A 14,862-nucleotide genomic window follows, 5' to 3' on the forward strand; every position below is an offset into this window, starting at 1 on the left:
AACAGAGCGCCCCAGAACAGATCTCGGGGAGGGCTGGCGAGGTCTGCGGGTGCTGGATTCGGAAGACAGGAGGTGCCTCCCACTGCGGGTTGCGGACAAAGGGTTTCCAGAGGTGCAGCGTTCCCCGCTGCCCCAGCCGCTTCGGCTTCCTCCCCGCCGACCCCGGCCATTTCGGCGCCTTCCCGGGGGAGCCGACACACCGCTCCCTGTATACCCGCGGCTCCTGCGCAGCTAGCGGCTCGCGGGGCTGCGCGCCGACCAGCCACTCCCACGGCCATCCTCACGCGGCGCCTTTCCCACAATGCAGCTCCCCTCGCTCCCGCGCCCCGGCCCGGCCTTGGCGCTGACCCCAAAAGCGCCCCCCCAGTCCCGCAGGGCGCAGTCCTCCTCTCCTCCTTCCGCGCCCTCCAAGCCGCCCCCACCTCCTCCATCCCCGAGGGCTCTCCAGCCGCCGCCGCAGCTGGGCTCTGGGCTCGCTGCCAGGCCCCAGGGGGGCGTGGGGCAGGTGTCCAGGCTGCGCGCAGCCTCTGCTCCCGGTGCCACTGCCGGCGCGCCCCGCACACGCACGCCCGCAACCCCTCCCTCACTCCTCCCTTCTTCCCGGATGCTCAGTCTCCGCCGGCCGCGGTCGCTGCATCCTCGGCGGGCGGCGACAAGGAGGTAGCGAGGGGCGGCCGCCGGCAGAGGCACCATGTGACGGGCACCGCTGAGTGACACGCAGCTTCGGTTAAAGAGCGGGCGTGCAGGAGGGGAGGCGACGGCACGCTGGACGCGGAGGAATAGCCTGACTTTCCCAGCTAAACCGTCACGAGCCATGGATGCACAGGGGCGACGCGCCCCCCAATAGGAGAATGACTGCGATTCGAGACCCTCGGCGGCCGAGCATGTGGATGTAAGTGCGAGGCTGGCGAGCACCGTGTGGGTGGGGGTTGGTGGTGGGGGGAGATTCTGATGCAATCGGCCCCGAAAGGAGGAGAGACAGGAGAGCGCGGGCTGGGGCAGCCACGCCGCTCCGCCTGAAGGTCGCCGCCCTTCACCTTCCTCGGAAATCCGTCACGCCACGCTGAGCCTCCCTGCCCAGACCTCACTGACGGAGGCCACCTTTCCTCGGCTGAGACAGCCAGACCTTGACACAAAGGACATCGCACGGCCGGGGGAAAATCCCGGAAGGGCGGATACCTTGACGTCTCCTTTTGCTACTTTTCCTTTATTGCCCGAGGTAAGGTGATTTCGCGTTCCCGGGGAGAGCTGAGGCAGCGGCGGCGGGGAGGAAAGGGATGTTTTAGATGTGAGAGGAGGCGGTAATGCAGAAGTCATCCATGCGGCGAGAAAGGAAGGAGTGCGCGGCTGTGCCGGATGCGTTCGGATTTTTCTTTTAGGAAAAGTCCAGATCCCCTGTTCTCCTGACCGGTGCCGGGACCCCTTATTTCACCTTTGCATGGGCTCTGGCTTACTTTTGGAGTCTGTTTTCTTAGGGACAGATTGTGGCACCAGATCTGGTTCAGTCACACGGGGGTTAGGGACCACGAGGGTCTGGAGAGCCCGGCCGAGGTGAGGGCGCGACTGCATACCCGAGGAGTGTTTGAATGCCGGGCAGTTGCGGGGAATTTCCTGTGTCCGCAGGGCCCCGAGGAGGGCATGTGATGTCCTCGGGACTGTGTGTGCGGCCGTCTGGGTCTCGGGGACTGGCCGCGGGTCGGGGAGCGGAGGCGCGGAGCCCGAGTAAACGGAAACACGCTTGCCGGCCCTTCTCGAGCTCTGCCCCGCTCTCAGTATGAATAGGAGTGGGAGGATGCGGGTCGTGGGGTGGAGGTGAGGGGGTGATTGGTAAAGGATGCTGGCAGTGACTCACTGCCCTTTCCCGCCCCAAAGAAGTTCTTTCCCAAATGAAGAAGGAGAGAAAGAGAAGTGCCACTCTGAGAGCTGGGATCCGCTTCAGCTGGCGAACAAAAGGCCACCGCTTGCGCGGGGCGCGAACAGTCCTCGCCTGCACTCCCACCTCCTCCCTCCACCCCCGCATCTCGCTTGCTTCCCTAAACGTTGCCACAAAAGGCCTTTAACCTCGCCGCGGCCGTGCCCGGAGGAAGGTGTTCCTTCGCCCTGGTGCGCGTCCCCGCCCCGCACCGTAATCCGCCTTCCGGAGCATCGGGCTCCTCAGCACCCACTGGGACCTCCAGGTTACAGGGCTGCCTGGGCGCCGCTTCCCTGCGGAATCGCCCGGCCCTGGGTTTGGGCTGAACTGTAGTCAGAGAAGGTACAAGTGCATATGGCGGCAAAAGGAATTTCGCGGTAAGCGCGTCACGGAGTTTCGGGTGCCTTTCACAGGCTGCCTTCGGCTTAGGAAGGTGGTGCTACAATTTTGAGAGACCTTTGTGTCTCACTCTGCGGCGCGGACCCGGTTTTGGTTTGCGGCACTGGTTCTACGGTGAAAACCTAACTGCCACCAGGATCACATACTTCCGCATACGAATCCCTGGTGATGTATTTCATGAGTGAAAAAAGACCCGAGAGCTAGGAAACAGGATTTATTTGCATTTGGAAAGGAATCTGACATCTCTGCCGTGGGTTTAAAAATTTTTAATATAAGGGGGAGGAGAGAATAAATCTATGGTTTGCAGACTGCTGGGCCCAACAAGGCTGTAATTTGTCACCTTGATAGAAGAAACTGTGCAGCAACTCGTGCTTCTTCTGACGTCAGAAGGACAACTGAAATAAAACCTGAGCCAGGCGGCTGGCTGGCCTCATTGTTAAATATCTCTCGCTGGGTGGGTATTCCTGAAATCTATGCAAAACAGCCAAGTCAGGGCTCTGATCCATGGTGGGGCCCCCTGGATTTCGGTTTGGACCCCAATATCAAAATGGCTTTACCCTTCAGAGTTAATTCAGTGTTCACTATGTCACCTTAGGCATCGAGAAACTCACCTAGTTTGGCACGAGGTCTTAACCTTGACGTTTATTCACTTTTTTTTTTCCCTCCAACGTATTCAATGAGTTTTTCCTACTGAGGGTTTATGTGGCAGTTAGCAACTAGCAAGATAAAGTTCCTGCTTCTGTGAGACTTCCATTCTCCTGGGGGAAACAGACAATAAATGTACCTATAAATGAATTTTGGAGATTTGTTCCAGCAATGAAGAAATAAAACAGGATCATGTGATGGGGGAGGGTGCTTGAGACAGATGACCCTCTAGGAGGGCCTGTGTGAGAGGGGACATTTGTCCTGAGACTAAGAGGCCAGGAACCTGGTTATTGCTAGGCTGTCTTTTCCTCCCTCTGGGTGATACTTGAGGGCAAAGACCAGTCTAGTTCATTACTGTTCCCCTAATGCCCAGCACAGAGTAGCTGCTTAATAAATGCCTGTTGCATTGAGACCTTGGCCAAAACATCTTGTTCAGCGCTCCGTGCTACTGTTGACCATCCCTTTCTTTCTGTATCTCATTATTTGTTCCCCTGTTAAGTTGAAACGTCAGAGTCTTTTTCTCCTCTGCTTCTCCTTCTCTCTAACCTTCTCTCCGCTTCTGAGCAGTTACCAGGTGCTGCAAATGCTCCACAAATCTGTTTTTTCATCTCCATTCCCACTGCCCGGGTTCAGGTCTCTGTTATCTGCCCTAGACAGGGCAATTGCAGCGGTCGGTTGGGATACAAGAACGGTGAAACGGACATTGAGGTGCCCCGAAGAAACCAGTGCTCAGGGGAGCAGAGACAAGCACAGCACGTGGTAAAGAGTGAAGTAGCCGGCAAAGGAGGTGTGATGGGCTTCTAGTTGATCTCTGTACCAAGCTCTGCTTCCCTAATTCAATCTCGACACTTCCATGTGATCCGTGTTTTCAAAACTCATTTTTAAAACTCATCTTGCTTCTGAAAACCTTCAGTGGGTTCCAGTTGCCTACAATTTAAGTCTAAATTCCTTAGCTGGGCACTCGGGACCCTCCACAATCCTCACCTCTTTCTCCCAGTTCACCCTGTACCCTTCCTTTCACTTTTCTGCCTCAATATTGATGTTGATTCCAAACTGGAATGCCTACTGAAATGCTATATATTTGTGAAGGCTTAGCCTAAATGCCACTTTTCTACCTCATCAAATGTGTCCACTGATCACCTCACCTTTAAATAAAGATTTATCTTTCACTTTTTGCACCATCATCAGTCCAGGTGATGGAAGGTGGAGGATGAGGACGTACGTACACTTTGAATCAGTCCCAGGTCTCCAGCCTGGGGCCCTTGAGCAAGTTTTGTGTTTTTTTTTTAGCATTTCTGAGCCTCATTTCCCGCCCCACCCCCCATTTGTTAAACGTGGTGGTAGTGGTATGATGAGTTATTCAGAAGGTTTAATGAGGATAATCGTTGTGCAGTGCTTCGTACAATGTTAGCGATCCATATATATTGAATTAAAAGGGACTTCAGGTTTCTCGTCTATCAGAAGAGATGGGGGAAGCTGATCGGGAAAGTTCCCCTTACCTCTAATATTCAATGAATATTTAATCATTTGAAAATACTCTGAAAATAATACCTTAATGGAAACTACCTGAATGTTCTCAGTCCCTGGGAGAATGTGCACCTATGAAAGGTGGTGTGCGGGTTCGTGGAAGGAAGCACATTCCAAATAGCATCATAGGTTTCACAGAAGGACAACTTAGAACACTTACCCTAAATCGAGTCTTTTAAAAACAGTGAGGCGGATGGACCTAGAGTCTGTCATACAGAGTGAAGTAAATCAGAAAGAGAAAAATAAATACCGTATGCTAACACATATATATGGAATCTAAAAAAAAAAAGGTTCTGATGAACCTAGGGGCAGGACAAGAATAAAGATGCAGGCATAGAGAGTGGACTTGAGGACACGGGGAGGCGGAAGGGTAAGATGGGACGCAGTGAGAGAGTGGCATGGACATATATATACACTACCAAATGTAAAATAGATAGCTAGTGGGAAGCAGCTGCATAGCACAGGGAGATCAGCTCGGTGCTTTGTGACCACCTAGAGGGGTGGGATAGGGAGGGTGGGACGGAGACACAAGAGGGAGGGGATATGGGGATATATGTATATGTATAGCTGGAAAAACTAACACAACACTGTAAAACAATTATACTCCAATAAAGATGTTAAAAATAAATAATAAAAAATAAATAAAATAAGGGAAGGGTTAAGTATGATAAGAAAAAAAAAAACATTGTTACACTTATTTCTGGAAGTTGATCGCATTTTATTCATTGGTTTTTCTACTCACCTCCTGTGTGTTAAGGTTACTACTAAGCATAAAGGAGTTCAGTGATAGGGAAGCACCATGGTTTGGGGAAACTTTGCAAGCAGCCATGTTGCAATCAAGGAACTCTGCCTCAGGTGAAGCTACAGTGTGTCTTTGCCAATAACTAGCTGGGTCCACTGAGGCAACTCAGTTAACATTTTTTTTTTTAATTTTTTTTTTTTTGCGGTACGCGGGCCTCTCACTGTTGCGGCCTCCCGCGTTGCGGAGCACAGGCTCCGGATGCGCAGGCTCAGCGGCCATGGCTCACGGGCCCAGCCGCTCCTCGGCATGTGGGATCTTCCCGGACCGGGGCATGAACCCGCGTCCCCTGCATCGGCAGGCGGACTCTCAACCACTGCGCCACCAGGGAAGCCCCAGTTAACATTTTTAATGCCTCGTTTCCTCATCTGTCCAATGCTGATGATAGTGTCCAAGCTGCCAAACTCACAGAGTTGTGAAGGTACAGTGAGAACAGAGGTGAGAACATCCTTGAACAGGTTAAAAGAACCCAAGATGATAGTCATCTGGAGTTAAACACACTGCTAATTGGCAGTTTTAGGAGACGGGTAGAGATTAACGATTCTCAACGTGAGCGTCACATCAGACTCACCTCGAGTCTTTTAAAAGCTACCGATGCCCAGACTCCATTTCCAGAGATTCAGATTTAGTCACCCTGCGGCAGAGCCCAGACATAGGAACTTAAAAAAAAAACAAAAACAAAAACAATAACAACACCAGGGATAATTCTCATACGCAGTGGTTTAGATTTAAAAGCAAGCAAAACAAAAGCAGAAATTAAGTGAAGACTTCCATATATTGTGTGATAAGGTCTTGGTAATGTGAAATTATGAGCCTGACCGGCTTTCCCCCTGACTTGGCAAAGCTCACCAGTTGTTGACATCTTGGAGTCACAGCCTCAGGTTACAGTTTATAACCTGAATTTTCCCAGGCGTAGAAGCCCATCCAGTGATGCAGCCAGGGCCAAATAAAGATTTAATGTGTGGGTCTCAGTTTCCATGTCTTAGGAATGATGAAGATGATTGGAAAAGAAAGAGACAATGGAAAGGAAAAGGAAAGGGAGAGGTTATGGCCCAAGGTCTGGGAGGGGGAGGCTCTGAGTTGGGAGAGCAGCAGGACAGAGCACAGAGGAAAAGCTGGGCTTGGTTTATTGAACCGGTTTTGTTTATGTTGCAAACTGGTGGCTACAGAACCAAATGAAACCTGTGGGTAGATTTTGTGGGACCTCCATGTTCTCTTAAAATTGTTTGGAATTAGTTGTCAACGTTTAAGTACAGTATCAGAATTTCACTTAAAGCCTGGGGATCTCTGGCATTTCTTGAAAAGAAACCAAAAGATCTGTCTTACTTTTACTGAAATAGATGAGACACATGTTCTCCAGTTTCTTGTGCCCAATCTGCTTTGCTTATTCAGCTTACAAACTTGGGCTCCTGCTGCATTTGTTTTTAAACCCTTAGTATTGGATTGGCTAAAAAGTTCGTTCGGGTTTTTCCATACCATCTCACGGAAAAACCTGAATGAACTTTTTGGCCAACCCAATGTAATCTGTAGATCTTAATGTTGGCAGCACATTAGAATCCCCAACAGAGCATTTAAAATATCCATGCTTAGATTCCATCCTAGACCAAGTGAATCAGAAACTAGTGTGCGTTAGGGGGGCAGATTATCACTGTTATTTTTCTAAAGCTCCCAAGGTGATTTCTGTGTGTAGTCAGAACTGAGTACTCCTAGTCTAAGTCACCTATTCAAAAGACTTGTCCACAAGCCCATCTTCTTATCTCTGAAATGAAAGTGATTCATTAAGAAACAGTCTACAGAATCATAAATTCAGAGGATTTTAGAACTGGGAGAGATCTTTCAGAGTGCATCAGTTAATCTGAACTTCAGATTCTGTCTAAGACAAAGGTCCAAAGAGAAGAAAAAACTTGTTCAAGGACTATAACATCATTTGGTATTTAGTTATAGTGTGTTTTATTATATTTTCTCTTTTCAAATAAAGGCATATTTTTTAATGTTTATATTTATAAATGAACCTCCTTACATGCAGTTTGAAAGCACTTTGTGGTGCTTTCAAATTGTCATTATTTCTGTTTTTCCTGGAGTATTTTGTTGGGAGTTAGCTGTCATAACAGCTAGGACTTAAAAAAAATAAACTCCTGTTTATTGTTTTTAGTTCAACAGTAATCCTTGATCACAGATATTACTGTAGCAAAAACATACATGTGCAAAGAAAAAGAATTTCTCAAAGGCTGTAATATGCCAAGCTGTTTTTAAACTCTGTATGTAATTATTTAAATCCATGAATTTTCAGTTGATGAGAAAGATTTTTACTTTTGTGGTATTCACACTGCTCAAAGACACTCACTGTTTTAATTAAATCAAACTTTAGTTTTTGTAATGTAATATACAGTCCGTCCTCCTATATCCAGAGTTACAGATTAACTTCATTAACTTCTAGAGTTTATTAATATTTTCTGACTTTGAGAAATCAGAATAGTTTCAAAACATCTGAATATGGGTAGGTTAACTCCCCAACATCATAGGCTGGGCATGTTGATAACAGACATTTAAAAGATCATCTGGGTGAGTCAAAGATTTTAATGTAAAAAATAAAACTGTAAAAGTTATAGAAGAAAACATGGGAGGGAACTTCTTGGGGGATAAGGAGTGAAGGAGGCTTTTTTCCCTGTAGACTCTTTTGTACTTTATGAACGTTGTACTATGTACATGTATTACCTAGTCAAATATTTTCCAACAAAATGAAATAGTTAAATAAAAAAATTAAAATTAAGAAAATAAAAGATCATCTGGGAACCCGAACAGCCTTGTGGAGCGGTAGGAGCAGGTGCTGGGATACTGTGAATAAGACAGGACGCAGAGGGCAGTCTGTCTAGGGAAGTGAACAGCTCGTCTCTGCCCCGTGCAGAAATGGTCAGTCTTGATCCTCTGGTGAGCTTCCTTTAACATGGGGCTTCTCACCCTCGGCACTCTTGGCATCTGGGGCCAGATAAAGCTTTGTTGTGGGCAGCCACCCTGTGCACTGTGTGGTGTTTAGCAGCATCTCTCGCCACTAGAAGCCTGCGACACCCTCTCACTTCTGACAACAAAAAATTGTCTCCAGGCATGGTCAGATGGGCTCCAAAATGGTCCCCAGTTGAGAACCACTCCTTTAATACAACCCTTTCTCTGAACTTGTAGAAATCATGCCAAGAGTTCTCAAACATTCCAGGCATAGAGGCCAGGATGTTCACGATAAATACCTTCCATTCATATAGTACTTTACAGTTTTAAATGCACTTTCACGTAATTCTCACATGCCCAGATCAAATGTAAAAGAAACGAAGTGGCAGACTTCATGAAAACTGTGCTGTGGGGCTGTATGTGTTGCTTCCTTTAACTTCCCATTTTTGTTATGTTTTCCCGTGAAACTGTGTTTGTGAGGATTGCTGCTGTATTGTCTATAGACAGATTATCATAGCTTGCTTCTTCAATTTAGTCATCACCATTATTGTTAACATATTTACTGTCACCTTTGCTAGGGAGCTAAGAGGGCTATGGTTCCTGTCCTCGAGAAGCTGAAAATGTATAATAATTAGGGAACTGGATAACTCCATAAGGAGATCATGAAAATATATAAGAACTCTTGCTATAAGCCAATGTGTAATCTATACAAAAGCGCTGTAAGAATTCATCACAAGTAAATAATCAATCATGAGCTGGTCATTGGAGGAAGACCTCACAGAGAAGGTTGGCTTGAAATTAAAAAAAAAAAAAAAAAAGCATGCAAGCCAGCAAGATGGGCTTTGAAAGAAATGTTGTACCTAAATGAGCATGAGCTTGATGGGGAAGGGGTTTGCGGGAAGTATGTTAGGACCAAGATGGTGGAAGCAAAGCAGGAAACTGCTGATAAGTAGGTCCATCACAGGAATGGAAGGTTCAGAAGGAACATCGTGGGAGAGAAATTTAAAGAGAGAGGTAAGAGCAATCTGGGCCTTGAATTTGAGGTTCCAGGGATTCAGCTATTAGGAACAGTTATGATTGGCAAGTGGGGGGGGAAGAGGAATGTGCAAGACATGGGTTTTCAGGAAGAACCTGCGTCTTCCTGAAGTGGATAGGGCTCAGTAGGCAGCATGGTGGGAAGCGACTGGCCAGGCTAGGACTGGGGAGCCGGAAGGAACGAGAGGAAGGAAGGGACGGTATGAAAGAATGTTGATAGGACCTGGGGACTGATTAGATATCCGGGTTCCATGTCTGAGTGAGGAGGGGGACGAACATTATCGTGAACAGAAATAGAAAAGCTGATGTGTGAGGTCGGGTGATGTGTTCAGTGAGGCACGTGGAGTTGGAGGTCATGGCAAACATCCACGTGGGGAGGGCCGGCGGGCAGCTGGGGTCTGAAAAGAATTCGTGGAAATTTTTCTGAGCAGGAGGGAACCTGAGAGATTGCCTCTCCCCTGCAGCCTTCTCAGTTTACAGATGAAGAAACACATGCCATGTTAAGTGACGTGATCATTAGCAAGTAGTATTTATGAGGAAGATCCTATTTCAAAACGCAGAGGATTTCTAGTTTTGTAAAATGAAAAGGCCTGGGGGGAAAAAGATATGAAAGATGCCCTTGCAGGGTGGAGCCTGACACTTCAGGCTTGAAACTTACAAAGGAAAGAGCTTGGAGTGTGCAGAGGAAGAAGGGAGGGAGAAGGGCTGCCCACACTGAGGCTGGGAGGAGGACAGGTGCTGGCAAAGGAGGATGCGGCGAGGGGCAAGGTGGTGGAGGTCAGGAAACAGTGACCCTCCTGTGCAGGGAAGTGAAGGGATGGGGACCGAGAAAAGGCCACTTGCCTTGATTAGGAAGAGGTAGCAATAGTAGCAGTGACAGTCACCCTCGCTTACCAGAATCAGGCCGAGCATGGACCCAATTATGGAGTCTTTATAAGGACTCTGTAAGGTGGGTACTACTTTATCTCCATTTTACAGAAGAGGACACTGTGGTAAAGAGAAGTTAACCTACTTGCCCAGGGTCAACACAGCTCCTGAAGGGTGAAGCCCGGATTTGCCAGTGGATCCTGGGTTCAGGGGAATGATGAGGTCAGGGGCAAGTTGTTCAGACTGTTTGCAGTAAAGACAGGAGGGAGAGGTGACAGTTCAAGGTTACTTTCCAGCTATGAGGCTGAGCGTGACTGACAGAAGTCGGGGAAGCCAGTAGAGAGAAAGTGGGAGGCCAGGGCCTAGCAGAGCTGAGACATAAACACTGGATAAGTCATGAGTTGTTTGGGTTTTTTTTACAACTTTATTGGTGTATAATTGCTTTACAATGGTGTGTTAGTTCCTGCTTTATAACAAAGTGAATCAGTTATACATATACATATGTTCCCACATTTCTTCCCTCTTGCATCTCCCTCCCTCCCACCCTCCCTATCCCTCACCTCTAGGTGGTCACAAAGCACCGAGCTGATCTCCCTGTGCTATGTGGCTGCTCCCACTAGCTATCTACTTTACGTTTGGTAGTGTATATATGTCCATGCCACTCTCTCGCTTTGTCACAGCTTACCCTTCCCCCTCCCCATATCCTCAAGTCCATTCTCTAGTAGGTCTGTGTCTTTATTCCTATCTTACCCCTAGGTTCTTCATGACATTTTTTTCCCTTAAATTCCATATATATGTGTTAGCATACGGTATTTGTCTTTGTCTTTCTGACTTACTTCACTCTGTATGACAGACTCTAGGTACATCCACCTCACTACAAATAGCTCAATTTCGTTTCTTTTTATGGCTGAGTAATATTCCACTGTATATATGTGCCACATCTTCTTTATCCATTCATCCGATGATGGACACTTAGGTTGTTTCCATCTCCTTGCTATTGTAAATAGAGGTGCAATGAATATTTTGGTACATGACTCTTTTTGAATTATGGTCTTCTCAGGGTATATGCCCAGTAGTGGGATTGCTGGGTCATATGGTAGTTCTATTTGTAGTTTTTTAAGGAACCTCCATACTGTTCTCCATAGTGGCTGTACCAATTCACATTCCCACCAGCAGTGCAAGAGTGTTCCCTTTTCTCCACACCCTCTCCAGCATTTATTGTTTCTAGATTTTTTGATGATGGCCATTCTGACTGGTGTGAGATGATATCTCATTGTAGTTTTGATTTGCATTTCTCTGATGATTAATGATGTTGAGCATTCTTTCATGTGTTTGTTGGCAGTCTGTATATCTTTTTTGGAGAAATGTCTATTTAGGCCTTCTGCCCATTTTTGGATTCTGTTGTTTGTTTTTTTGTTATTGAGATGCATGAGCTGCTTAAAACTTTTGGAGATTAATCCTTTGTCAGTTGCTTCATTTGCAAATACTTTCTCCCATTCTGAGGGTTGTCTTTTGGTCTTGTTTATGGTTTCCTTTGCTGTGCAAAAGCTTTGAAGTTTCATTAGGTCCCATTTGTTTATTTTTGTTTTTATTTCCATTTCTCAAGGAGGTGGGTCAAAAAGGATCTTGCTGTGATTTATGTCATAGAGTGTTCTGCCTATGTTTTCCTCTAAGAGTTTGATAGTGTCTGGCCTTACATTTAAGTCTTTAATCCATTTTGAGCTTATTTTTGTGTATGGTGTTAGGGAATGATCAAACCTCATACTTTTACATGTACCTGTCCAGTTTTCCCAGTGCCACTTATTGAAGAGGCTGTCCTTTCTCTGCTGTACATTCCTGCCTCCTTTATCAAAGATAAGGTGACCATACGTGCGTGGGGTTATCTCTGGGCTTCTATCCTGTTCCATTGATCTATCTTTCTGTTGTTGTGCCAGTACCATACTGTCTTGATTACTGTAGCTTTGTAGTATAGTCTGAAGTCAGGGAGCCTGATTCCTCCAGCTCCATTTTTCGTTCTCAAGATTGCTTTGGTTATTCGGGGTCTTTTGTGTTTCCAAACAAATGGAGAATTTTTTTGTTCTAGTTCTGTGAAAAATGCCACTGGTAATTTGATAGGGATTGCATTGAATCTGTAGATTGCTTTGGGTAGTAGAGTCATTTTCACAATGTTGATTCTTCCAATCCAAGAACATGGTATATCTCTCCATCTATTTGTATCATCTTTAATTTCTTTCATCAGTGTCTTATAATTTTCTGCATACAGGTCTTTTGTTTCCTTAGGTAGGTTTATTCCTAGATATTTTATTCTTTTTGTTGCAGTGGTAAATGGGAGTGTTTTCTTGATTTCACTTTCAGATTTTTCATCATTAGTGTACAGGAATGTCAGAGATTTCTGTGCATTAATTTTGTATCCTGCTACTTTACCATATTCATTGATTAGCTCTAGTAGTTTTCTGGTAGCATCTTTAGGATTCTCTATGTATAGTATCATGTCATCTGCAAACAGTGACAGCTTTACTTTTTCTTTTCCGATTTGGATTCCTTTTATTTCCTTTTCTTCTCTGATTGCTATGGCTAAAACTTCCAAAGCTATGTTGAATAACAGTGGTGAGAGTGGGCAACCTTGTCTTCTTCCTGATCTTAGTGGAAATGCTTTCAGTTTTTCACCATTGAGGATGATGTTGGCTGTGGGTTTGTCATATATGGCCTTTATTATGTTAAGGAGAGTTCCCTCTATGCCTACTTTCTGCAGGGTTTTTAATCATAAATGGGTGTTGAATTTTGTTGAAAGCTTTCTCTGCATCTATTGAGATGATCATATGTTTTTTCTCCTTCAATTTGTTAATATGGTGTATCACGTTGATTGATTTGCATATATTGTAGAATCCTTGCATTCCTGGAATAAACCCCACTTGATCATGGTGTATGATCCTTTTAATGTGCCATTGAATTCTGTTTGCTAGTATTTTGTTGAGGATTTTTGCATCTATGTTCATCAGTGATATTGGCCTGCAGTTTTCTTTCTCTGTGACATTCTTGTCTGGTTTTGGTATCAGGGTGATGGTGGCCTCGTAGAATGAATTTGGGAGTGTTCCTCCCTCTGCTATATTTTGGAAGAGTTTGAGAAGGATAGGTGTTAGCTCTTCCCTAAATGTTTGATAGAATTCACCTGTGAAGCCATCTGGTCCTGAGCTTTTGTTTGTTGGAAGATTTTTAATCACAGTTTCAATTTCAGTGCTTGTGATTGGCCTGTTCATATTTTCTATTTCTTCCTGATTCAGTCTTGGCAGGTTGTGCATTTCTAAGAATTTGTCCATTTCTTCCAGGTTATCCATTTTATTGGCATAGAGTTGCTTGCAGTAATCTCTCATGATGTTTTGTATTTCTGCAGTGTCAGTTGTTACTTTTCCTTTTTCATTTCTAATTCTATTGATTAGAGTCTTCTCCCTTTTTTTCTTGATGAGTCTGGCTCATGGTTTATCAATTTTATCTTCTCAAAGAACCAGCTTTTAGTTGTATTGATCTTTGCTATTGTTTCCTTCATTTCTTTTTCATTTATTTCTGATCTGATTTTTATGATTTCTTTCCTTCTGCTAACTTTGGGGTTTTGTTGTTCTTTCTCTAATTGCTTTAGGTTGTTTATTCGAGATGTTTCCTGTTTCTTAAGGTAGGATTGTATTGCTATAAACTTCCCTCTTAGAACTGCTTTTGCTGCATCCCATAGGCTTTGGGTCATCGTGTCTCCATTGTCATTTGTTCCCAGGTATTTTTTGATTTCCTCTTTGATTTCTTCAGTGGTCACTTCATTATTAAGTAGTGTATTGTTTAGCCTCCATGTGTTTGTATTTTTTACAGATCTTTTCCTGTAATTGATACCTAGTCTCATAGCATTGTGGTCGGAAAAGATACTTGATGCAATTTCAATTTTCTTAAATTTTCCAAGGCTTGACTTGTGACCCAAGATATGATCTATCCTGGAGAATGTTCCATGAGCACTTGAGAAAAATGTGTCTTCTGTTGTTTTTGGATGGAATGTCCTATAAATATCAATTACGACCATCTTGTTGAATGTATCATTTAAAGCTTGTGTTTCCTTATTTATTTTCATTTTGGATGATCTGTCCATGGGTGAAAGTGGGGTGTTAAAGTCCCCTACTATGAATGTGCTACTGTCAATTTCCCCTTTTATGGCTGTTAGTATTTGCCTTATGTATTGAGGTGCTCCTGTGTTGGGTGCATAAATATTTACAATTATTATATCTTCTTCTTGGATTGATCCCTTGATCATTATGTAGTGTCCTTCTTTGTCTCTTCCAGTAGTCTTTATTTTAAAGTCTATTTTGTCTGATGTGAGAATTGCTACTCCAGCTTTCTTTTGGTTTCCATTTGCATGGAATATCTTTTTCCATCCCCTTACTTTCAGTTTGTATGTGTCTCCAGGTCTGAAGTGGGTCTCTCGTAGAAAGCATATATATGGGTCTTGTTTTTGTATCCATTCAGCCAATCTGTGTCTTTTGGTGGGAGCATTTAGTCCATTTACATTTAAGGTAATTATCAATATGTATGTTCCTATTCCCATTTTCTTAATTGTTTTGGGTTCGTTATTGTAGGTCTTTCCTTCTCTTGTGTTTCTTGCCTAGAGAAGTTCCTTTAGCATTTGTTGTAAAGCTGGTTTGGTGGTGTTGAACTCTCTCAGCTTTTGCTTGTCTGTAAAGGTTTTAATTTCGCCATCAAATCT

The 14,862-nt window shown here is 44.9% G+C and overlaps 1 protein-coding gene across 4 annotated transcripts in view; it reads left to right on the forward strand.

The window, feature by feature from the left end:
• The first annotated feature begins 612 nt into the window (after positions 1-612).
• The window catches only part of SLC38A1 (solute carrier family 38 member 1), a 75,649-nt gene continuing 61,399 nt past the window's right edge, over positions 613-14,862 (forward strand). The window contains exon 1 of one of the 4 annotated variants that reach the window (XM_032646637.1): positions 613-1,219. The gene's annotated coding sequence lies outside the window, so the exon portion shown is untranslated. The remainder of the gene's footprint in view (positions 1,220-14,862) is intronic. The other 3 variants (XM_032646634.1, XM_032646635.1, XM_032646636.1) reach the window with 3 other exon arrangements.

The sequence above is a fragment of the Phocoena sinus genome, chromosome 10 (genome assembly GCF_008692025.1).
Source record: "Phocoena sinus isolate mPhoSin1 chromosome 10, mPhoSin1.pri, whole genome shotgun sequence".
Lineage (NCBI taxonomy): Eukaryota > Metazoa > Chordata > Mammalia > Artiodactyla > Phocoenidae > Phocoena > Phocoena sinus.